The sequence below is a fragment of the Monodelphis domestica genome, chromosome 3 (assembly GCF_027887165.1).
Source record: "Monodelphis domestica isolate mMonDom1 chromosome 3, mMonDom1.pri, whole genome shotgun sequence".
Lineage (NCBI taxonomy): Eukaryota > Metazoa > Chordata > Mammalia > Didelphimorphia > Didelphidae > Monodelphis > Monodelphis domestica.
This window is the reverse complement of record NC_077229.1, coordinates 109,652,935-109,677,036: the sequence shown is the minus strand read 5'-3', so window position 1 is coordinate 109,677,036 and position 24,102 is coordinate 109,652,935.

Below are 24,102 nucleotides of genomic sequence, written 5' to 3'. Positions count from 1 at the left end.
CATCCACATAATTGACCACATCAACAAGCAAACTAGCAAGAACCACATGATTATCTCAATAGATGCAGAAAAAGCCTTTGATAAAATACAACACCCATTCCTATTAAAAACACTAGAAAGCATAGGAATAGAAGGGTCATTCCTAAAAATAATAAACAGTATATATCTAAAACCAACAGCTAATATCATCTGCAATGGGGATAAACTAGATGCATTCCCAATAAGATCAGGAGTGAAACAAGGATGCCCATTATCACCTCTACTATTTGACATTGTACTAGAAACACTAGCAGTAGCAATTAGAGAAGATAAAGAAATTGAAGGCATCAGAATAGGCAAGGAGGAGACCAAGTTATCACTCTTTGCGGATGACATGATGGTCTACTTAAAGAATCCTAGAGATTCAACCAAAAAGCTAAATGAAATAATCAACAACTTTAGCAAAGTTGCAGGATACAAAATAAACCCACATAAATCATCAGCTTTTCTATATATCTCCAACACAGCTCAGCAGCAAGAACTAGAAAGAGAAATCCCATTCAAAATCACCTTAGACAAAATAAAATACCTAGGAATCTATCTCCCAAGACAAACACAGGAACTATATGAACACAACTACAAAACACTCGCCACACAACTAAAACTAGACTTGAACAATTGGAAAAACATTAACTGCTCATGGATAGGACGAGCCAATATAATAAAAATGACCATCCTACCCAAACTTATTTATCTATTTAGTGCCATACCCATTGAACTACCAAAATACTTCTTCACTGATTTAGAAAAAACCATAACAAAGTTCATTTGGAAGAACAAAAGATCAAGGATATCCAGGGAAATAATGAAAAAAAAACACATATGATGGGGGCCTTGCAGTCCCAGACCTCAAACTATATTACAAAGCAGCAGTCATCAAAACAATTTGGTACTGGCTAAGAAACAGAAAGGAAGATCAGTGGAATAGACTGGGGGAAAACGACCTCAGCAAGACAGTATACGATAAACCCAAAGATCCCAGCTTTTGGGACAAAAATCCACTATTCGATAAAAACTGCTGGGAAAATTGGAAGACAGTGTGGGAGAGACTAGGAATAGATCAACACCTCACACCCTACACCAAGATAAATTCAAAATGGGTGAGTGACTTAAACATAAAGAAGGAAACCATAAGTAAATTGGGTAAACACAGAATAGTATACATGTCAGACCTTTGGGAGGGGAAAGGCTTTAAAACCAAGCAAGATATAGAAAGAATCACAAAATGTAAAATAAATAATTTTGACTACATCAAACTAAAAAGCTTTTGTACAAACAAAACCAATATAACTAAAATCAGAAGGAAAACAACAAATTGGGAAAAAATCTTCATAGAAACCTCTGACAAAGGTTTAATTACTCATATTTATAAAGAGCTAAATCAATTGTACAAAAAATCAAGCCATTCTCCAATTGATAAATGGGCAAGGGAAATGGATAGGCAGTTCTCAGATAAAGAAATCAAAACTATTAACAAGCACATGAAGAAGTGTTCTACATCTCTTATAATCAGAGAGATGCAAATCAAAACAACTCTGAGGTATCACCTCACACCTAGCAGATTGGCTAACATAACAGCAAAGGAAAGTAATGAATGCTGGAGGGGATGTGGCAAAGTAGGGACATTAATTCATTGCTGGTGGAGCTGTGAACTGATCCAACCATTCTGGAGGGCAATTTGGAACTATGCCCAAAGGGCGACAAAAGAATATCTACCCTTTGACCCAGCCATAGCACTGCTGGGTCTGTACCCCAAAGAGATAATGGACACAAAGACTTGTACAAAAATATTCATAGCTGCGCTCTTTGTGGTGGCCCAAAACTGGAAAACGAGGGGATGCCCATCAATTGGGGAATGGCTGAACAAACTGTGGTATATGTTGGTGATGGAATACTATTGTGCTCAAAGGAATAATAAAGTGGAGAAGTTTCATGGAGACTGAAACAACCTCCAGGAAGTGATGCAGAGCGAGAGGAGCAGAACCAGGAGAACATTGTACACAGAGACTAATACACTGTGGTATAATCGAACGTAATGGACTTCTACATTAGGGGCGGTGTAATGTCCCTGAACAACTTTCAGGGATCCAGGAGAAAAAAAAACACCATTCATAAGCAAAGGATAAACTATGGGAGTGGAAACACCGAGAAAAAGCAACTGCCTGAATACAGAGGTTGAGGGGACATGACAGAGGATAGACCTTAAATGAACACTCTAATGCAAATACTAACAACAAAGCAATGGGTTCAAATCAAGAAAACATCTAATGCCCAGTGGACTTACGTGTCGGCTATGGGGGGTGGGGGGAGGAAAAGAAAATGATCTATGTCTTTAACGAATAATGCTTGGAAATGATCAAATAAAATATATTAAAAAAAAGAAAAAAGAAAGAAAAGAGGTCATTGGTAATTCTTAAAAATTTGTTATTATCATCTGGGTAGCTAGAAGAGTTATACTTAGAGGGAGCAGTGACAGTGTATAGGATGGAATGCCAAGAAATAAATATGCATATAGATATATAAATGTATAAATACATATATATGTGTGTTTATATATCTAGAGCTAAAAAAGGAGGTTAATACTAAGAGAAATGGGAAAAGAAACAAAATGGGGTAAATTTATATGTCACAAATAAGCACATGGTGAGATGGGGGAAGAACATCAATATACTGGAAGGATAAAGAGGTTGGAGATAGGAAACACTCAATTCTTAGATGCATTGAAATTGACTCAAAGAGGGAAGAATAATCAAAAACATTGGGGCAGAGAATTGATTTGCACCCTATAGGGAAGTAGAAGGGTAACAATCAGACTGGTGTGGAGGAAAGCAGTACAAGGTATGGAGAGGGTGGGGGGTAATTTAAAAAGACTGTAAAAAAATAAGAGGGGAATAAAAAACAAATAAAATAGACAAATTATTGGTTAATTTAGTTAAAAAAAAGGAAAGAAGAAAACCTAATTGACAGTTTCCAAGATAAAAAGGGAGACCTCACCTCTAATGAAAAGGAAATTAAAGCAATGATTATAAACTATTATGCCCAAATATATGGTGATAAATTTGGGAATCTAGGTGATATGGATGAATATTTACAAAAATGTAAAGTGCCTAGACTAACAAAGGAAGAAATAGACTACATAATCAACCCCATATCAGAAAAAGAAATTGAACAGACCAATAAAGAACTCCCTAAGAAAACATCCCCAGGTCCAGGTGGATTCACAAATGCATTCTATCTAACATTTGAAGAACGAACAATCCCAATGAAAAAAAAAAAAGAGAAGGAAGGAGGCCTTGCAGTCTCAGATCTCAAACTATATAATAAAGCAGTGGTCATGAAAACAATTTAGTATTGGCTAAGAGACAGAAAGGAGGAACATTGGAATAAACTTTGGGTAAATGACCTCAGCAAGACAGTCTATGAAATTCAAAAGGTCCCAGCTTTGGGGACCAAAATCCACTATTTGACAAAAATTTTTTGGAAAATTGGAAGACAGTATGGGAGAGATTAGGTTTGGATCAACACCTCACATCCTATACCAAGATAAACTCATAATGGGTGAATGACTTGAATATAAAGAAGGAAACTATAAGTAAATTATGTGAACACAGAATAATATACATGTCAGATCTATGGGAAAGGAAAAAATTTTAAAACCAAGCAAGAGTTAGAAAAAAATCACAAAATGTAAAATAAATAATTTTGATTACATTAAATTAAAAAAGTTTTTGTACAAAAAAACCCAGTGCAACCAAAATTAGAAGGGGAGCAACAAATGGAAAAACAATCTTCATAACAAAAGCCACTGGCAAGGTATAATTACTCAAATTTGGAAAGAGCTAATTAACTGTACAAAAAATAAAGTCATTCTCCAATTGATAAATGGGCAAGGGACATAAATAGGCAATTTTCAGTTAAAGAAATAAAAATTATTAATAAGCACATGAAAAAGTGTTCTAAATCTCTTATAATCAGAGAGACACAAATCATATCAACTCTGAGGAATTACCTCACACCTAGCAGATTGGCTAACATGACAGCAATGGAAAGTAATGAATGCTGGATGGGATGTGGCAAAGTTGGTGCACTAATGCACTGCTGGTGGAGTTGTGAATTGATCCAACCATTCTGGAGGGCAATTTGGAATTATGCCCAAAGGGCACTAAAAATCTGTGTCCTTTGATCCAGCCATAGCACTACTAGGTTTGTACCCCAAAGAGATAATAAGGAAACGACTTGTACAAGAATATTCATAGCTACATTCTTTGTGGTGGCAAAAAATGGAAATGATGGGATGCCCTTTAATTGGGGAAAGGCTGAACAAACTATGGTATATGTTGGTGATGGAATACTATTGTGCTCAAAGGAATAATAAACTGGAGGAATTCCATTGGAACTGGAATGACCTCCAGGAATTGATGCAGAGTGAGAGGAGCAGAACCAGGAGAACAATGTACACAGAGACTGATACACTGTGGTAAAATCGAACGTAATGGACTTCTCTATTAGTGGCAATGCAGTGATCCTGAACAACCCAGAGGTAACTATGAGAAAGAACACTATCCACATTCAGAGGAAAAACTGTGGGAGTAGAAACACAGAAGAAAATAATTGCTTGATTACATGGGTCCAGGGGATATGATTGGGGATGTAAACTCTAAATGAACATCCTAATGCCAAAACCAAGAACATGGAAATAGGTTTTGATCAAGGACACATGTAATACCCAGTGGAATTGCATGTCAGCTATGGGAAGGGTGGGGAGAGGGAACGGATGGAAAGAATATGATTCTTGTAATGAAGGAATAATGTTCTAAATTGACTAAATAACTTACCAAAAAAAAAAAAGAATGAATGAATGTATGAATAAATGAATGAATAAATATTTTTGATTAAGACTTTAAATATCAGGCACTATGTTAAGAATTATAAATGTGAGAACAGCTAGATCGCTCAATGGATTAAGAGCCACACCTAGATGGGATGTCCTGGGTTCAAATCTTATTTCAGAAACTTACTTGCTGCGTAACCTTGGGGAAGTCATTTAATCTCCATTGCCTATCCTTACTGCTCTTTTGTCTTAAAACCAATATACACCAGTGATTCTAAACTGGAAAGTAAGGGTTTAAAGAAAACAAAAATAATTATAAATGCAATTACAAAACACAACACAATCCTTCCCTCTGAGGAGCTTATAACCTAATATGGGAAGCCAACAAAAAATGATGTGTGGTAGCTAAGAAAGTATGTTTTAATTTAGGAAATCCCAGTGATAGTGAATAGAGTCGTGGAACAACTGATTGACATCTTTCTAAGAATGTTAAGGTTGAAGAAATTCCTGAGAGATTTGGGAATAAAACTCAAGCAAATTCCAACTCTGTCTCTGTCTCCATGTGTGATGTTGGATAATTCTCTTCAATCAAATAAATTCAATTCAATTTGATTCAATTTCACACAGTTTTATTAAGCATAAACCAGGTATTTTAGCAATTCTGCCATAAGAAAAATAAAGGGTCCTGTTTTATAATATATTATATTACAGATATATAATAGCACAGGTCCTATTTTCTTTTTTTATCCAATTTAAACATTTTAAATTTAAATTTTAAAATTAAAAAAATTTAAATTTAAAAAAATGTTCTATTTGGTTATTTTCAAACAATATTCCTTGGAAACAAAGATCCTTTTCTTGCCCTTTCCCCTCCCCCTCCCCCTCCCTTAGCCAATGCACGATTCCACTGGGTATCACATGTATCCTTGCTTCAATCCCATTTCCATATTGTTAGTATCTCCTCATTTCTGTCCCTTCCACCTCTGAAGTGAAGCAGTTGCTTATCTTCGGTGTTTTGACTTCCACTGTTTGTCCTTTGCTTGTGGATAGTGTTTTTTCCTCCTGGATCCCTGCAGAATGTTCAGGGATGTTGTATTGACACTAATGGAGAAGTCCATTATGTTCTCTTGTACCACAGTGTGTCAGTCTCTGTGTACAATGTTTTCCTGGTTCTGCTCCTTTCACTTTGCATCACTTCCTGGAGGTTGTTCCAGTCTCCATGGAACTCCTCCACTTTATTATTCCTTTTAGCACAATAGTATTCCATCACCAACAGATACCACAATCTGTTCAGCCATTCCCCAATTGAAGGGCATCCTCTCATTTTCCAATTTTTAGCCACCACAAAGAGAACATCTATGAATATTCTTGTACAAGTCTTTTTCCTTATTATCTCTTTGGGGTACAAGCCCAGCAGTGCTATGGCTGGATCGTAGGGCAGACAGTCTTTTATCGCCCTTTGGGTATAGTTCCAAATTGCCCTCCAGAATGGTTGGATCAATTCACAACTCCACCAGCAATGAATTAATGTTCCGACTTTGCCATATTCTCTCCAGCATTCATTACTTTCCTTTGCTGTCATATTAGCCAACCTGCTAGGTGTGAGGTGATACCTCAGAGTGCACAGGTTTTATTTTCAAGGAGATTTCAATTGAATGAGAAGGAATAACATGTGCATGGGAGTGGGAAAGGCAAAAAGGCAATAAAGGTTATATACACAAATAACAATGACACAAAGTAGAGCAACAAGGTAAGGACAAAGAGAGAAGTCCAGGCAGAAAAAAGTCCCCCTGTTCCTCTAGGACCTGCAATTTTATTCACTTGTAAACTAAAAGGATGGAACTAGGGGATTTCTTAGATACCTTCCAACTCTCCTAATTTACACTTAAATGTTATTTTCAACTCTATGATATTATGAGTCTTATGTCTTTAAAAAAATTAATTAAATAATTTGTTACATTAACATTTCTAGTTAATCCCTATCTTCCTTTCCTCTCTTCAGTAGAGAAGGCATCATTTGACAAAAAAAATATATATATATATATATATTATATATATATATACAGATAACTGTGTTTGACTTGTTTCTATTTGTCAGCTCTTACTCTGGAGAAGGGCAAACATAAATCATTTGTCAAACAATATTTTTGATGCTGTACATATGTTCAGGTGATTCTGGTTGCTTCTCTCTTCATTATTTCATGTATATCTTTCAGGTCCTAACTATTTCTTGATTATCTATTCTGATTTCTTCATTAAGTAGAGAAGAACATGGCAGTTTGGAAGGTCGTGTGACTTGCCCTAGGTCCTACTTCTTTGACATTCCAGATTTGTGTTCCAATATTCTTTTCAGTTTGGGAATTCCATGTTCTAAGATTTATGATCTTAAAGTGGCTATCTCTGTAGGCAGTTGGTGATCCACTGAACCATTAGAAGTCAATTTTCAAGCAGAGCCTGGATAACTACCTCTGTGTATGTGTGTGTGTGTGTGTGTGTATGAGGGGAGGGGGTTTGGGTGTGTGGTATGTATGTGATGGCTGGCTTGGATTTACCAAGTATATTTTATATATGGAACCTTGTGTTATATTCTGAAAAATACAAAATTAAGATAATGCATGACAGAGACAGTATGGCATGATGGAAATAAAACTAGAGTTATAATCATAGTACTCAAGTTTGCTATATTCATAACTTTGTTGATTAAGTTCAGTCAATAAGTATTTACTGTGTTTGCTATGTGTCAAAGACTGTGTTAAATACTAGGAATAAAAAGAAACTTAGAAAACAGTACTTTTTCTCAAGTTTCTCACTCCCTCATAAGTGAGACAAAATGCAGATAACTATGAACAAAATAGATGCCAAATAGGAGGGAGGCAATTTCATGGGGAAGACACTAAAATGGGACAACCAGGAGAGGCCTCCTACCGAGGATGAAATTTGAGCTGCTTCTCAAATAAAGCTAGGGAAGCTAATAGCTACAAGTGAGGAGAGAGAATATTTCAGTCATGCTGGATAGCCAGTGAGTCAGGACTGTTGTGTGGAGGAAGAGCAAGGAAGCAAATGATGCTGGATCAAAGTGGGTAGAAGGGGATTTGAGGTAAAAAAAAAAAACTGGAAACAAAGACAAGATAGAGTTTGTGAAGGGTTTTAAGTGCCAAAAAGTCAGGTTTCAGTCAAGACAAAGAAGGCAGGAGTAGAATTCATGCTATCAGACAAAGTTAAAGCAAGGGTAGATTTGATCAAAAGAGATGAGGAAGGTAACTGAACCTTGATAAAAGGCTTAAGAGTAGACAATGAAGAAATATCATCACTCAACATATATGCACCAAATGGTATAGCATCCATATTTTTATTTATTTATTTATTTAAAAAAAAACATTATTTTTTATTTGGTCAATTTCAAACATTATTCCTTGAATACAAAAATCATTTTCTATTTATCCCTCCCCTCCCATAGCTGACACGCAATTCTACTGGGTATTACATGTGTCCTTGATCCAAACCCATTTCCATGTTGTTGGTATTTGTAGTAGGATGTTCATTTAGAGTCTACATCCTTTAGACCCCTGTAGTCAAGCAGTTGCTTTTCTTCAGTGTTTTTACTCCCACAGGTTTTCCTCTGCACATGTATAGTGTTTTATCTCATAGATCCCTCCAGTTCATTCAGGGATATTGTATTGCCACTAATGGAGAAGTCCATTATGTTCGATTGTACCACAGTGTATCAGTCTCTTTGTACGATGTTCTCCTGGTTCTGCTCCTTTCACTCTGCATCACTTCCTGGAAGTTCCCATGGAATTCCTCCACTTTATTGTTCCTTTGAGCACAATAGTATTCCATCACCAACAGATACCACAATCTGTTCAGCCATTCCCCAATTGAAGGGCATCCTCTCATTTTCCAATTTTTGGCCACCACAAAGAGAACAGCTATGAATATTCTTGTACAAGTCTTTTTCCTTATTATCTCTTTGGGGTACAGACACAGCAGTATAATGGCTGGATCAAAGGGTAGATATTCTTTTGTCACCCTTTGGGCATAGTTCCAAATTGCCCTCCAGAATGGTTGGATCAATTCACAACTCCACCAGCAGTGCATTAGTGCACCAACTTTGCCACATCCCATCCAGCATTCATTACTTTCCATTGCTGTCATGTTAGTCAATCTGCTAGGTGTGAGGTGATACCTCAGAGTTGTTTTGGTTTGCATCTCTCTGATTATAAGAGATGTAGAACACTTTTTCATGTGCTTACTAATGGTTTTGATTTCTTTGACTGAGAATTGCTTATTCATGTCCCTTGCCCATTTTTCAATTGGAGAATGGCTTGATTTTTCTTTTTACAATTGGAAGCTCTTTATAAATTTGAGTAATTAGACCTTTGTAAGTGGTTTTTGTTATGAAGATTGTTTCTGTATTTGTTGTTTCCCTTCTAATTTTGGTTATATTGGTTTTACTTATACAAAAAACTACTTAATTTTATGTAGTAAAATCATATATTTTACATTTTGTGACTCTTTCTAAGTCTTGCTTGGTTTTAAAATCTTTCACTTCCCAAAGGTCTTATATGTATACTATTCTGTGTTCACATAATTTACTTATAGTTTACTTCTTTATGTTCAAGTCATTCACCCATTCTGAGTTTATCTTGGTATAAGTTATGAGGTGTTGATCCAAACCTAATCTCTCCTACACTGTCTTCTAATTTTCCCAGCAGTTTTTATCAAATAGTGAATTTTTGTACCAACAGCTGGGATCTTTCGGCTTCTCATAGACTGTCTTGGTGAGGTCACTTATACCAGGTCTATTCCACTGATCCTCCTTTCTTTCTCTTAGCCAATACCAAATTGTATTGGTGATCACTGCTTTAAAATATAGTTTGAGATGTGAATCTTAAAATTTCTCAGACTTGTGCATCTTAAAAATTTTCAGAATCTACCTTAGAACATTTTTGGTTAAGGCTGCTATCCCCTTATTTTTCAATGAAGGGACTTAGTCAGGAATGTGGGAACTCTAACATTACTCCACCCATACTTAGGCATAATTTAGGGGAAGATAAAGTTGTAAACTCCTGATTTAACAATGAAAAGTCCCCAACCCATACTTAAAGTGAAGCAAGAACCTTTAATATAGGTCTATTTTTAGATCTAATATAAAGGGGTACTAAATATCTATGAAGATCAAATTAATCAGGCAACTTGCAAAGGACAATATTAGTTTACTCAGGTGTGAATTACTCAAAAGTTTTAGACTATTAAGGTGTGAATTAATAATGGTCAGTCCTTTGGAAAATGTCTACTGTCATTGGTAGACGTCGAAATTTAGGGGAGGTTACATAGGAGAAAATTTTCTTTAAAAGGAAGGGGATTAGACCTCTGAGTTAATTCAGCTTTGGAACTGAATTGGAGGCTGTTCTCTCTCTTGGTGGCTGAACTTAGTTCAGCTTCCTGAGCTGAACTGGAGGGTCTCTCTGAACACTAGAATTTTGCTTGGAAGGATCTTGTGGTGAGTGATTAAAGACTGACTTAGTTTTCTCTCTTAAGGAGAATTGGTCTAGGTCCAAGCCCTTTTCCTACTATTTCCTCTTACTCTGTCTCTCTCTCTTTCCTAAAATTCCTTTGTTTGTATTAATTAAAATCTCCATAAACCCCAGCTGACTTGGGTATTTCATATTTGGGGATTTTTCCCATGGTGACCACTTTATTTTTGATATAAATAAAGACACTAAAATTATCTTTACAGTTTGGCAATTCAGTCTTGAATCCACATTTCCTCAGTCACAGAGATCTGGTACTGCAAGGCCACCTTCCTTTTTATTTTTTTTCATTATTTCCCTGGATATCCTTGACCTTTTGTTATTCCAAATGAAATATGTAATGGTTTCTTCTAATTCAGTAAAAAAGCTTTTTGGAAGTTCAATGGGTATGGCACTAAATAAGTAAATTAAATTGGGTAGGATGGTCATTTTTATTATGTTAGCTCATCCTACCCATGAGTAGTTAATGTTTTTTCCAATTGCTCAGTTTTAGTTGTGTGGAAAGGGTTTTGTAGTCGTGTTCATAGTTCCTGTGTTTTTCTCGGTAGATAGATTCCTAAGTATTTTATATTGTCTAAGGTGATTTTAAATGGAATTTCTCTTTCTAATTCCTGCTGCTGAGATATGTTAGAAATATATAGAAATGCTGATGACTTATGTGGGTTTATTTTGTATCCTGCAACTTTGCTAAAGTTGTTGATTATTTAAATTACCTTTTTGGTTGAATCTCTAGGATTCTTTAAGTAGACCATCATGTCATCTGCAAAAAGTGATAGCTTGGTCTCTTCATTACCAATTTTAATACCTTCTATTTCTTTTCTTCTTGAATTGCTACAGCTAGTGTTTCTAGTACAATGTTAAGTAATAGAGGTGATAATGGGCATCCCTGTTTCACTCCTGATCTTATTGGGACTGCATCTAGTTTATCCCTATTGCAGATGATGTTGGATGATGGTTTTAGATAGATACTGTTTTTTACTTTTAGGAAAGATCCTTCTATTCCTATATTTTTTAGTGTTTTCAATAGGAATGAATGTATTTTGTCAAGGTCTTTTTCTGCATCTATTGAGATAATCATGAGATTTTTGTTGGTTTTCTTGTTGATATGGTCAATTATGTGGAAGGTTTTCCTGATATTGTACCATCCTTGCATTCCTGGTATAAATTCCACCTAATTATAGTGAATAACCTGCATGATGACTTGCTAGAGTCTTTTTGCTAGTATCCTGTTTAAGATTTTTGCATCTATGTTCATTAAGGAGATTGGTCTGTAGTTTTCTTTCTCTGTTTTTGACCTGTATGGCTTTGGAATCAGTACCATATTTGTATCATAAAAGGAATTTGGTAGAAGTCCCTCTTTGCTTATTATGTCAAAAAGTTTTTTATAGTATTGGGATTAGCTGTTCTTTGAATGTTTGATAGAATTCACGTGTGAATCTATCTGGCCCTGGGTTTTTTTCTTAGGGAGGTCTTTAATGGTCTGTTTGATTTCTTTTTCTGATATGAGATTATTTAAGGATTCTATTTCTTCTTCTGTTAATCTAAGTAATTTATGTTTTTATAAATATTCATCCATATCACCTAGATTACCATATTTGTTGCCATATAATTGGGCAAAATAGTTTTTAATTATTGCCTTAATTTCCTTATCATTGGAGGTGAGTTCTCCCTTTCCATCCATGATACTGTTAATTTGGTTTTCTTCTTTCCTCCTTTTATTAGATTGGCCAGTACATTGTCTATTTTGTTTGTTTTTTCAAAATACCAGCTTCTAATATTATTTATTAGTTCAATAGTTCTATAAATTTCATTTTTTTTAATACTTACCTTCCATCTTGGAGTCAATACTATGTATTGACTTCAAGGCAGAAGAGTGGTAAGGGCTAGGCAATGGGGGTCAAGTGACATGCCCAGGGTTACACAGCAGGGAAGTGTCTGAGGCCAGATTTGAACCTAGAACCTCCCATCTCTAGGCCTGGCTCTTAATCCACTGAGATACCCAGTTGCCCCCTATAACTTTCAATTTTATTATTTCTCCCTTAATTTTTAGGATCTCTAATTTAGTTTTCTTCTGAGGGGTTTTAATTTGTTTACTTTCAAGGTTTTTGATTTTCATGAACAATTCATTGACCTCTGCCCTCCCTAATATGTTAATATATGAACTCAAAGATATAAATTTTCCCATTAGTACTGCTTTTGCTTCATCCCATAGAGTTTGTAAGGATGTGTCATCATTGTCATTTTCTTCAATTACGTTATTAATTGTTTCTATGATTTATTCTCTAATTATCCAATTTTGGAGAATCATATTATTTAATTTCCAATTAATTTTTGATTTGGCTCTCCATGTACCCTTATTGATCACTATTTTTATTGCCTTATGATCTGAAAAGTTTGCATTTATTATTTCTGCTTTTCTGCATTTGTATACCACATTTTTATGACTTTGTATATTGTCAATCTTTGTGAATGTACCATGTGCTGATGAAAAGATGGTATATTCCTTTTTGTCCCTATTTATTTTTCTTTGTATATCTATTGACTCTAAATTTTCTATGATTTCATTCACCTCTTTTATCTCTTATTTATTTTTTATTTGATTTATCTAACTTTGATAGTGGTAGGTTTAGGTCTCCCACTAGTATTGTTTTACTATCTATTTCCTACTTCAATTCTAATAGTTTCTCCATTAGAAATGTGGGTGATATACCATTTGGTACATACATATTGATTAGTGATATTTTCTCATTATCTATACTCCCTTTTATTGGGATGTGTTTACCTTTCCTATCCCTTTTAAACAGGTGTATTTTTACTTTGACTTTGTCAGAAATCATGATTGCAACTCCTGCCTTCTTTTTGTCAGTTGAGGCACAATAGGCCTTACTCCAACCTTTAATTCTGACCTTGTGAGTATCTATCTACCTCAGGTGAGCATCCAGATTTTAAAAAAGAAACTAAAGGTGTTTGAAGATGAAATGGCAAAACTATACTACTGTGGGACCTGAAGCTTCCCCTGTCAGAGCTAGATAAAATTAACTATAAAAATAAATAGGAGATATGTAAGGGAAATGAATGACATTTTTGAAAAGTTAGATTTAGTAGATATCCAGAGAAAATGCAATAGAGATAAAAAGGAATATATCCTCTTTTAAGTAGCACATGGTACATATAGAAAGATTGATCATGTACTAGGACATAAAAACTTAACAACCAAATGCAGAAAAACAGAAATAATAAATGCATTTTTCAGATCATAATGCAATATATATATATATATATGTATATAATCAATAAGGGTTCATGGAAAGAGAAATTAAAAATTAATTAGAAACTAAATAATCTAATTCTTCAAATTGGGTGGGTCAAAGAACAAATCATAGAAATAATGATTTCATTGAAGAGAATGAAAATGAAGAGACCACATATCAAAATTTATATCATACAGCCAAATCAATTCTTAGGGGATAATTTATATCCCTGAATGTTTATATCAAAGAAATGGAGAAAAAACAGATTAATGAATTGGGCATGCAATTAAAAAGAAAAAAAGAAAATGAACTAATTAAAAATCCCTAGTCCTAAAAATCAAAAGAAGAATTAATGAAATTTAAAGTAAAGAATTATTGAACTAATAAATAAGACTAGGAGCTATAGATAGAGTATTAGCTATTTTATTAAATAAAAGAAAGAGGAAAATCAGATTACCAGTATCAAAAATAAAAAGAGTGATTTCACTTATAATGAAGAAGAAATTAAAACATTTATTAGGAGTTATTTCATCTAATTATATGACAATAAATCTGATACTCTAGGTGAAGTAGATGCATGTTTACACAAATATAAATTGCCTAGATTAATAAAAGAGGAAATAGAATACTTAAATAAAACCAACTCAGGAAAAGAAATTGAACTAGCCATCAATGAACTCCTGAAGAATAAATCCTCAAGGCCAGATGGATCCACAATTGAATTCTATCAAACAATTAAAGAACATTTAATCTCAATACTACATAAACTATTTGGAAAACCAAGGAAATAAGGAGTCCTATCAAATTTTTATGAGCCAAATATAGTGCTGATACCTAAGCCAAGAAGACTGAAGAGAAAGAAAATTAAAGACCAATCTCCTTAATGAATATTGATGCAAAAAATCTTAAATAAAATACTACCAAAGAGACTACACAATATATTATAAGGTTTATGCACTACAAAAAGGTAGGATTTATATGAGGAATGGAAGGTTTATTTAATATTAGAGTAAGCATCACCATGATTAACCTTATCAATAATCAAACTAAAAGAAATCACATGATTTTCTTGATAGATGCATGAAAAAAGCCCTTGAAAAGTGCAACACCCATTCCTATTTAAAACACTGAAAAGCATAGGAATTACAGGCCCTTTCCTTAAAATAATAAAGGATATTTATTTAAAACCATCAGCAAGGACTTCTGGTCAAGATGGAAGCTTAGAGAAAGCTAAAGTTCGGAGCTCCAGAAACCCTTCCTTACCGATCTCAAACGGAATGCTCCTAGGGCATCGAAATTCAAAATAAACAGCAGAATAGACCCCGGAAACACTACTCCTGGACCTGGATCAAAAGGTACGACCCCACCAAGAGTTGGAGCCCGAGATCACTCAGATCTAAGGGGAAGGCAAAGGGAAGGTACCAGGACCCATCCCCCCCAACCCAGAGTGCTGAGTCCAAGGCAGCAGCAGGAACCTCAGGGCAGGCAGGGGGGTCTCGGGAGCCGGCTGTTCTGAGGGCCTCCCCCTGAAAACGACCTGAGCCAGTCGAGGGGGCACCAAGACAGCAGGGAGGCAGAGAGAGAAGGGGGAGCCTGTAGCCCCCTGACCAGAACCTTCCATCTGGGTCTCACTGAAGGTCGCTGCCTGAGGGCATACTCAGTCTGAGGTTAATCCTATCACCAGCCCTCAGAGCTCCAGCAAGCCACAGCACCTCCCCCCTCAGAGTGCAGGGTTGTCTGAAACAACAGTAACCCTCAGGGCTCACAAAAGGGCCTTGGAGCTGAAGGCTGAATCCTGAAAACAACATGACCCAGTCGAGGGGGCAACCAGACTGCAGGGAAACAGAGAGAGACAGGAGGAGCCTGTAGACCCTGACCAGATCCTTCAATCTGAGTCTCACTGAAGGTCCTTGCCAGAGGGCATACTCAGTCTGAGGTTAATCCTATCACCAGCTCTCAGAGCTCCAGGAAGCCGTGGCCCCTCCCCCCTCAGAGTGCTGGCTGAGGCACAAAAACAAGGGCCAAGCCATAGAATGGACAATCTGCCTAGGGCTAAAACCTCTGAACACCAGACAGAGATAAGAAAAGTTAATCCTCCCCATTCAGATAGAGATGGCAAACACCACAGAATCACAAAAAACCCAAAATTCAAAAAAAAAAAAAAACAAGAAGGGGGCGACTTTGGACACATTTTATGGAACAGAAATACAAAACACAGAGGAGATAGAAGAGGAAACACAAGCAAATGCACCGAAACCTTCCAAAGGAAATGGAAACTCTCCACAAACCCATGAAGAATATGAATCAGAAATGATCAAAAAGATGGAAGCATTCTGGAGGAATAATGGGAAAAAATGCAAAAGAAATTCACATATCTACAAAACCAGTTTGACCAAACTGAAAAGGAAAACCAGGCTTTAAAGCAAGAACTAATAAAGCAAAGCCAAAAGACCAAGAAATTAGAAGAGAACATAAAATATCTCACTGACAAGGTGACAGATTTGGAAAATAGAGGGAGAAAAGATAATTTAAGAATAATTGGACTTCCAGAAAATCCAGAAATAAACAGCAAACTAGATATCGTAATACAAGATAAAATCAAAGAAAATTGCCCAGAGATTCTAGAACAAAAGGGCAATACAGCCACTGACAGAGCTCACAGAACACCCTCTACACTAAACCCCCAAAAGACAACTCCCAGGAATGTAATTGCCAAATCCCAAAGCTCTCAAACAAAAGAAAAAATCCTACAAGAAGCCAGAAAAAGATAATTTAGATATAAAGGAATGCCAATCAGGGTCACACAAGAACTTGCAATTTCTACTCTGAATGATTGTAAGGCATGGAACATGATCTTCAGAAAGGCAAGAGAGCTGGGTTATCAACCAAGAATCAGCTATCCAGCAAAACTGACTATATATTTCCAAGGGAAAGTATGGGCATTCAACAAAATAGAAAATTTCCAAGTTGTTGCAAAGAAAAGACCATAGCTCTGTGGAAAGTTCGACACTGAAAAACAATGAGCATGGAATACCTGAAAAGGTAAATATGAAGGAAAGGGAAAAGGAGAAAAATGTTATCTTCTTTTTTTACTCAAACTCTCTTCTATAAGGACTACATTTATATCAATCTATGTATACTAACATGTGGGGAAAATGTAATGTGTAAATAGGGGGAAAAGAAAGACCAAATAGAATAATCTTTCTCACACAAAGATTGACATGGGAAGGGGAGGGGAAGGAAACTCCTATAAGAAAGAGAGGAAGAGAATTTTTACTTAAACCTTAATCTCAGGGAAATCAAATCTGAGAGGGAAAAACACCCAAATCCATTGGGATCTTGAATTCTATCTTACCCAACAAGGGTAGGGAGAAGGGAAAACCAAGGGGGGAAGGGGGGAGGGAAAACAAAAGGGGAGGGTAAGAGAGGGGGAAGGGGGAGGGAACAAAAAGGGAGGGACTAAAAAAGGAAACATATCAAGGGAGGGGACAAGGAGGACTGATTTAAAGTAAATCACTGGACTAAAAGGTAGAGCTGAAGAAGAAAAGTTTAGAATTAGGGAAGGATATCATAATGCTAGGGAATACACAAATGACAGTCATAACTTTGAAAGTGAATGGGATGAATTCACCAATAAAACATAGACGAATAGCAGAAAGGATTAGAATCCAAAACCCTACCATATGTTGTCTTCAAGAAACACACATGAGGCAGGTTGATACCCACAAGGTCAGAATTAATGGATGGAGTAAGACCTTCTGGACCTCAACTGACAGAATGAATGCAGGAGTGGTAATCATGATATCTGATAAAGCCAAAGCAAAAATATACCTGATCAAAAGGGATCGGGAAGGTAATTGTATTTTGTTAAAAGGGAATTTAGATAATGATGAAATATGACTAATCAACATGTATGCACCAAATAATATAGCACCCAAATTTCTAATGGAGAAACTAGGAGAATTGAAGGAAGAAATAGATAGTAAAACCATATTAGTGGGAAACTTAAACCAACCATTATCAAATTTAGATAAATCAAATGAAAAAATAAATGAGAAAGAGGTAAAAGAAGTGAATGAAATCTTAGAAAAATTAGAATTAATAGACATATGGAGAAAAACAAATAGGGATAAAAAGGAATACACCTTCTTCTCAGTACCACATGGCACATTCACAAAGATTGACCATACTTTAAGTCGCAGAAATATGGCACACAAATGCAGAAAAGCAGGAATAATAAATGCAGCTTTTTCAGATCACAAGGCAATAAAAATAATGTTCAGTAATGGTACATGGAAAACCAAATCAAAAACTAATTGGAAATTAAACAATATGATACTCCAAAATCATTTAGTTAGAGAAGAAATCATAGAAACAATTAACAATTTCATTGAGGAAAATGACAATGGGGAGACATCCTTTCAAACCTTTTGGGATGCAGCCAAAGAGGTAATCAGAGGTAAATTCATATCCCTGAGTGCATATATCAACAAACTAGGGAGAGCAGAGATCAATCAATTGGAAATGCAAATAAAAAACATTGAAAACAATCAAATTAAAAACTCCCAGCAGAAAACCAAACTAAATGTCCTAAAAATTAAGGGAGAAATTAATAAAATTGAAAGTGATAGAACTATTGATTTAATAAATAAGACAAGAAGCTGGTACTTTGAAAAAACAAAGAAAATAGACAAAGTACTGGTCAATATAATTAAAAAAAGGAAAGAAGAAAAGCAAATTAACAGCATCAAAGATGAAAAGGGGGACATCACCTCCATTGAAGAGGAAATTAAGCCAATCATTAAAAATTACTTTGCCCAATTATATGGCAATAAATATACCAACCTAGGTGATATGGATGAATATTTACAAAAATATAAATTGCCTAGACTAACAGAAGTAGAAATAGTTTTCTTAAATAATCCCATATCAGAAAATGAAATCCAAGAAGCCATCAAAGAACTTCCTAAGAAAAAATCCCCAGGGTCTGATGGATTCACCAGTGAATTCTATCAAACATTCAGAGAACAGTTAATCCCAATACTATACAAACTATTTGACATAATAAGCAAAGAGGAAGTTCTACCAAACTCCTTTTATGACACAAACATGGTACTAATTCCAAAACCGGGCAGGTCAAAAACAGAGAAAGAAAACTATAGACCAATTGCCCTAATGAATAAACATGCAAAAATCTTAAATAGGATACTAGCAAAAAGACTCCAGCAAGTGATCAGAAGGCTCATCCACCATGATCAAGTAGGATTTATACCAGGGATGCAGGGCTGATTCAATATTAGGAAAACTATCCACATAATTGACCACATCAACAAGCAAACCAACAAGAACCACATGATTATGTCAATAGACGCAGAAAAAGCCTTTGATAACATACAACACCCATTCCTATTAAAAACACTAGAAAGCATAGGAATAGAAGGGTTGTTCCTAAAAATAATAAACAGTATATATCTAAAACTATCAGCTAATATCATCTGCAATGGGGATAAACTAGATGCATTCCCAATAAGATCAGGAGTGAAACAAGGATGCCCATTATCACCTCTACTATTTGACATTGTACTAGAAACACTAGCAGTAGCAATTAGAAAAGAAAAAGAAATTGAAGACATCAAAATATGTAAGGAAGAGACCAAGTTATCACTCTTTGCAGATGACATGATGGTCTACTTAAAGAATCCTAGAGATTCAACCAAAAAGCTAATTGAAATAGTCAACAACTTTAGCAAAGTTGCAGGATACAAAATAAACCCACATAAGTCATCAGCTTTTTTATATATTTCCAACACAGCTCAGCAGCAAAAACTAGAAAGAGAAATCCCATTCAAAATCACCTTAGTCAAAATAAAATACCTAGGTATCTATCTCCCGAGACAAACACAGGAATTATATGAACACAACTACATAACACTCTCTACACAACTAAAACTAGACTTGAGCAATTGGAAGAACATTAACTGCTCATGGATAGGATCAGCCAATATAATAAAAATGACCATCCTACCCAAACTTATTTATCTATTTAGTGCCATACACATTGAACTCCCAAAATATTTCTTTACTGATTTAGAAAAACCATAACAAAATTCATCTGGAATAAGAAAAGATCAACGATATCCAGGAAATAATGAAAAAAAACACATATGATGGGGGCCTTGTAGTCCTAGACCTTAAACTATATTACAAAGCAGCAGTCATCAAAACCATTTGGTACTGGCTAAGAGACAGAAAGGAAGATCAGTGGAATAGACTTGGGGAAAGCGACCTCAGCAAGACAGTATATGATAAACCCAAAGATCCCAGCTTTTGGGACAAAAATCCACTATTCGATAAAAACTGCTGGGAAAACTGATAGACAGTGTGGGAGAGATTAGGTTTGGATCAACACCTCACACCCTACACCAAGATAAACTCAGTATGGGTGAAGTACTTGAACAAAAAGAAGAAAACTATAAGTAAACTAGGTGAACACAGAATAGTATACAGGTCAGACCTTTGGGAGGGCAAAGACTTTAAAACCAAGCAAGAAAGAAAGAATCACAAAATGTAATATAAGTAATTTTGACTACATCAAATTAAAAAGCTTTTGTAAAATAAAACCAATGTAATTAAAATCAGAAGGAAAACAACAAATTGGGAAAAATATTCATAGAAACCTCTGACAAAGGTTTAATTACTCAAATTTATTAAGAGCTAAATCAATTGTACAAAAAATCAAGCCATTCTCCAATTGATAAATGGACATGGGACATGGATAGGCAGGTCTCAGATAAAGAAATCAAAACTATTAATAAGCACAAAAAAAGTGTTCTAAATCTCTTATAATCAGAGAGATGCAAATCAAAACAACTCTGAGGTATCACCTCACACCAAGCAGATTGGCTAACATTGGCAAAGGAAAGTAATGAATGCTGGAGGGGATGTGGCAAATTAGGGACATTAATTCATTGCAGGTGGAGTTATGAACTGATCCAACCATTCTGGAGGGCAATTTGGAACTATGCCCAAAGGGCGACAAAAGAATATCTACCCTTTGATCCAGCCATTATACTGCTGTGTCTGTACCCCCAAAGAGATAATGGACAAAAAGACTTGTACAAAAATATTCATAGCTGAGCTCTTTGTGGTGGCCAAAAACTGGAAAACGAGGGGATGTCCATCAATTGGGGAATGGCTGAGCAAATTGTGGTATATGTTGGTGATGGAATACTATTGTGCTAAAAGGAATCATAAATTGGAGGAATTCCATGGAATTTCACGACCTCCAGGAAGTGATGCAGAGCGAGAGGAGCAGAACCAGGAGAACATTGTACACAGAAACTGATACACTGTGGTATAATCGAATGTAATGGACTTCTCCATTAGTGGCGGTGTAATGTCCCTGAACAATCTGCAGGGATCCAGCAGAAAAAACACCATTCATAAGCAGAAGATAAACTGTGGGAGTAGAAACACCTAGGAAAAGCAACTGCCTGACTACAGAGGTTGAGGGGACATGACATAGGAGAGACTCTAAAGGAAACCCTAATGCAAATATTATCAACATAGCAATGGGTTCGAATCAAGAACACATGTAATACTCAGTGGAATCACACTTCGACTACGGGGGTGGGGGGAGGAAAAGAAAATGATCTTTGTCTTTAATGAATAATACTTGGAAATGATCAAATAAAATATTTTAAAATTAAAAAAAAACCATCAGCAAGTATCATATGCAAAGGGTGTAAGTTAGATGCCTTACCAATAAGATGTAGAGTGAAACAAGGATTCCCATTATCACCTCTACTATTTAATATTGTACTAGAAATACTAGATTTAGCAACTAAAGCAGAGAAAGACATTGAAGGAATTAAAGTATGCAATAAAGAAACTAAACTATTACTCTTTGCTGATGAAATTATGATGTACTTTGAGAATCCTAGAAAATTAACTAAAAACTAGTTTAAATAATTAATAACTTTAGCAAAGTTTCAGGATACAAAATAAAACCCCATAAATCATCAGCATTTCTATATATTTCCAACAAAACTCAGAAGTAAGAGTTAGAAAGAAAAATTCCATTTAAAATCACTCTAGACAACATAAAGTATTTGGGAATGTATTTGCCAAGCCAAATCTAGGAATTATACAAGCACAAAAAACAAAACACTTTTCACGCAAATAAAATTATATTTAAACTATTAGAAAAACATGAACTGCTCATGGGTAGGCTGAGCTAATATATTAAAAATGACAATCCTACCTAAATTAATTTAATTTTTCTGTGTCATACCTATCAAACTTAAAAAAAACCCACTATTTTATAGAACTAGAAAAAATAACAACGAAATTCATCTGGACAAACAATAGTCAAGAATATCAAGGGAACTAAGAAAAAATATGAAAGAATGTGGTCTAACAATACCAGATCTTAAACTACCACAAAGAGATAATCATCAGACTTCCGGTTAAGATGGCGGCTTAGAGAAAGCTGAAGTTCAGATCTCCGGAAAACCCTTCCTGACCGATCTCAAACTAGAAGCTCCTAAGGTGCCGAAATTCAAAACGATCAACAGCACAGACCCTGGGAACCCCCCTCCTGGACCTGGACCCGGTTCAAAAGGTACGGCTCCCCTTAAAAGCCAGAACCCGAGATCCCTCGGACCTCAGGGGTAGGAGCGCAGAGTCCAAGGCTCCCGGAAGCGGCAGCCGCGCCGGGCTCAGAGAGCAGGGTCTGAGGAACAACAACCCTCAGGGTCTTCTACCCAAGTCCCAGTCCGGGTGAAAGTTACTGCCTGGGGCCTCCGCTGCAGAGGGCTGGTCAAAACAACAGCAACCCTCAGGGCGGGCAAGACAGCCTCACGGGCTGGATCCTGCTATCCAAGTCTCAGTGAAAGTCTGTGCTCTCGGAGCTTGGGGAAGCGGCAGCCCATCCCCCCGCAGGCCGACGAAACAGCCTCACGGCCAGGGATTCTGAAGGCAACTTCCGGAAATCGAGCCAGGGGGAGAGTGTGGCCTCATGGTCCGACTCTTCCATTCCAGTTCCAGTGAGGCATATTCAGTTTAACCCAGGGAACGCTCATAGAACCAACATCTGCCCAGGACTAAAGCCTCTGATCACCAGACAAAGACAAGAAAAGCCAATCCTCCACGTTCAGAGATGACAAACTCCACAGAAGCACAGAAGCCCCAAAATACCAAGAAAAATAAGAAGAAAGGGGCGACTCTGGACACATTCTATGGAGCCAAAATACAAAATACAGAGCAGATAGAAGAAGATATACAAGAAAATTCTCCAAAATCCTCCAAAGGAAATAGAAACTCTCCACAAACCCATGAAGAATTTGAATCAGAAAGGACCAAAAAGATGGAAGCCCTCTGGGAGGAAAAGTGGGAAATGATGCAAAAGAAATTCACGCATCTACAAAACCAGTTTGACCAAACTGTAAAAGAAAACCAGGCTTTAAAGCAAGAACTAATAAAGCAAAGCCAAAACACCAAGAAATTAGAAGAGAACATAAAATATCTCACCGACAAGGTGATAGATCTGGAAAACAGGGGGAGAAGAGAAAATTTAAGAATAATTGGACTCCCAGAAAAGCCAGAAATAAGCACCAAACTGGACATGGTGATACAAGATATAATCAAAGAAAATTGCCCAGAGATTCTAGAACAAGGGGGCAATACATCCACTGACAGAGCTCACAGAACACCTTCTACACTAAACCCCCAAAAGACAACTCCCAGGAATGTAATTGCCAAATTCCAAAGCTATCAAACAAAAGAAAAAATCCTACAGGAAGCCAGAAAAAGACAATTTAGATATAAAGGAATGCCAATCAGGGTCACACAAGACCTTGCAAGTTCTACGCTGAATGATCGTAAGGCATGGAACATGATCTTCAGAAAGGCAAGAGAGCTGGGTCTCCAACCAAGAATCAGCTACCCAGCAAAACTGACTATATACTTCCAAGGGAAAGTATGGGCATTCAACAAAATAGAAGACTTCCAACTTTTTGCAAAGAAAAGACCAGAGCTCTGTGGAAAGTTTGATACCGAAAATCAAAGAGCAAGGAATACCTGAAAAGGTAAATATTAAGGAAAGGGGAAAAATGTTATCTTCTTTTACTCAAACTCTCTTCTATAAGGACTACATTTATATCAACCTATGTATACTAATATGTGGGGAAAATGTAATGTATAAATAGGGGGTAAAGAAAGACCAAATAGAATAATGGTTCTCACACAAAGATTCACAGGGGAAGGGGAGGGGAAGAAAACTCCTATAAGAAGGAGAGGAAGAGAGGGGGGGTTACTTAAACCTCAATCTCAGGGAAATCAACTCTGAGAGGGAAAAACATCCAGATCCATTGGGATCTTGAATTCTATCTTACCCAACAAGGGTAAGGAGAAGGGAAAACCAAGGGGGGGAGGGGGAGAGGGAGAA